The sequence below is a fragment of the Saimiri boliviensis genome, chromosome 4 (assembly GCF_048565385.1).
Source record: "Saimiri boliviensis isolate mSaiBol1 chromosome 4, mSaiBol1.pri, whole genome shotgun sequence".
NCBI classification, from domain to species: domain Eukaryota; kingdom Metazoa; phylum Chordata; class Mammalia; order Primates; family Cebidae; genus Saimiri; species Saimiri boliviensis.
Genome location: NC_133452.1, coordinates 164,651,710 through 164,654,599, shown reverse-complemented (window position 1 = coordinate 164,654,599; position 2,890 = coordinate 164,651,710). Strand labels below are relative to the sequence as shown.

The 2,890-nt window shown below is 38.5% G+C and overlaps 1 pseudogene; it reads right to left on the bottom strand.

Annotated features, from left to right (window-relative positions):
* Positions 1-1,260: 1,260 nt before the first annotated feature.
* On the bottom strand, positions 1,261-1,974 carry LOC101031055 (large ribosomal subunit protein uL1 pseudogene; annotated as a pseudogene).
* Positions 1,975-2,890: the final 916 nt, after the last annotated feature.

Below are 2,890 nucleotides of genomic sequence, written 5' to 3'. Positions count from 1 at the left end.
ACACTTTTATTCATGTTTTAATTACTCATTTTTCTTACAGCGTTAAAGTAGTCAAAACAGTATTAAAAAAAATGAAAAGTAGGCATATTAAAACCTGCATCATTATTTAAGTTTAAATATATTATTTGTACCTGATCAACATGTTTTATTTTGTGGAGAAAGTCTAAGGTTAATTGGCAGTATCGTTGTAATAGTAGATAGAATAGTGTCTGTTTTACAAACATTAACATTCTATGTTACATGTATGAACCCCAAAAATCCGAGACAGGTCTCAGATGTTTTAGGGAGTTTATTTTGCCAAGTTTGAGGATCCCCGCCCCTGTGATGTATCCTCATGAGGTCCCGACAACATGTGCCCCAGGTGGTAGGAGCACGGCTTGGTTTTATACATTTCAGGGCGACGTGAGACATCAATCATTATGTGTAAGATGTACATTCCGTCAGTCCTGAAAGGAGAGACAACTTGAAGAGAAGGCCAGACAGGGGGGCTTCCAGATCATAGGTAGATAAAGATGAATGATTTCATTCTTTTAAGATGCTGATTACCCTTTCCAAATGAGGCAATCAGATACGCATTTATCTCGGTGAGCAGATGGGTGACTTTGGATAGAATGGGAGGCAGGTTTGCCCTAAGCAGTTCCCAGCTTGACTTTTCCCTTTAGCTTAGTGATTTTGGGTCCCCAAGATTTATTTTCCTTTCACAAGGTATAACATGTTTTCCTATAAGTGTTAATTATTCATTGTGTATTTTATTACACAAATAAGGCACAGAGTTTTTAAAAAATCATCGCTTTCGTAACTAGCTATATAGACATAATTACATAGAAGTTCAAATAAATATGGAAACATTCCAGAGTTTGGGTTTCCAGTAATTCTTTGTGATTCTTTAAAAGGTAAAGTGATTTTTCCCCACAAAACATAGAAACATCTAAAATTACCCATAGAACGTCCTGCCATTTTTGTTTCTCTAGTTTCCTTATTTTCTGCAAAGTCTCGCTGAGGAGATTGACTTTGAGTACGCTTTTAAACTCTTCTGTTTTAGAAAGCATTGTGGTGAAACTTTGAATCATGATGGTCGCAAGTTCCGTTCACATCCTTTCTTTCTTTGAATATTTTTTCACAGTGGCCAATACTTGATTCTGGAGTATTATGGCTAAAAAGTAGGCACTGGAACAAAATAAAGACAAGAAGAATTTGGAATAAGTGATCCAGTCACAATGAATCTATTTGCCATTGGAACATATTTTTACAAAGTCACTCTTTTTTTTTTTTTTTACTGGTAATAGAATTTATTCAAATGTGCCTTAATATAGGCGCTGGGGCTTGCCCATGGTGCTCTTGATATATAAGGCCCGGACATTCTGCCAGTTTTTCTTGAGCAATGACACCAAGAAATTGACAGCCAGGTGAATGTTATACACAAGCTCATTGTCTGTCATCTTCACGTGACCAACAGCCACAGCCAGACATAACACCTTCTTCATTTGGAACTTGATCGTGGACTTCACCTCATCCACTTTGGCCACCATGTTTTCATTGTGTGTGAGCAGGGAGGGGAACTTTCCCGCCTTATTTAGGCCTGGGCCGAGGATTCGTGGAATCTGCTTGATCAGAGACTCTGAGGCCAAAAATGCATCGTACTTCTTGGCCAGCTTCTTGACCAGTTTTTTATGCTTGTTGAGTTTTTTCAGCGCCTCGATGTCCATGTGGGGGATATCCACGGCCTTGGCCTCGTCACAGTGCTGCTGGTCCCCCAGGACACAAACGGAGAACTTGGGGCGAGGAGTGGACTTAAGCCTGACGGTGCCCGAGAAACGCTTGTCCTTCTGGGGGTCATAGTTCTTCAGACTGATCTGCAACTCCACCGTCTCCAGGAACTTGCGGCGCTTGCGCTGGTTCCCGTGCAAGGACTTCCCGCACCGCCTCGTACAGGGTGTCGCCAGAGACTTTGCTGCTCATGGCTTCTCCTACCGCGCTAACCGGAAAAGAGACAAAGTCACTCTTAAAAATATTTAGCCATGAATTGAAACAGAGTCTGTAAGTTTACTTTTTTTCTCCTGGTCTAAGGCATTTTAGAGGAGGAACCCAGGACACAACCCAGCACAAGAAAAAAATATGATAAATAAGTTTGCACATATGTAAAACCCATACTCACAGAGTAAGGAGTTAGCTCCTCCTTTTTTTTTTTTTTTTTTTTTTTTTTTGCAGGGAAAGGAGAATGAAAAAGGCGCACACATTTCTGTCTTTTTTAAAAAAAGAAAGAAAGAAAGAAAAAAGAATTAAAAAAAGGAAGAAAGAGGAAAAGGGAGAGAGGACGGGGGTGTTGCTTTATTGCCTGGGCTAGAATGCAGTCTAAAAATGAGTATGCTTATAATTGTGTTTAATTATGGAGACATGAAAAAAAATGAGGGAAGAAAATAACAGACAAGCAGCCAATCACTATTTCATTTAAACCTGTAAGTGGGCGTGATGTGGTACTGATAAGAGTGTATATTTTGTGTATTTAAAGTGGAGAGTTGTATAAATGTTAATTAAGTTTACTTGTTCCAGATCTGAGTTTAAGTCCTGGATATCGTTGTTAATTTTCTGTCTCATTGATCTATCTAATATTAATGTTGAAGTCTCCCACTATTATTGTGTGGGAGTATAAGTCTCTTTATAAGTCATATATCTGGGTATTCAGGTATTGGGTGCGTATATATTTAGGATCTTTAGCTCTTCTTGTTCATTGATCCTTTTATTATTATATAATGTCCTTCTTTGCTTCTTTTGATCTTTGTTTCTTTAAAGACTATTTTATCAGAGGCAAAAATTGCGACTCCTGCTTTTTGTTTATTTATTTTTGCTCTCCATTTGATTGGTAAATCTTTCTCCATCCCTTTGTTTTGAG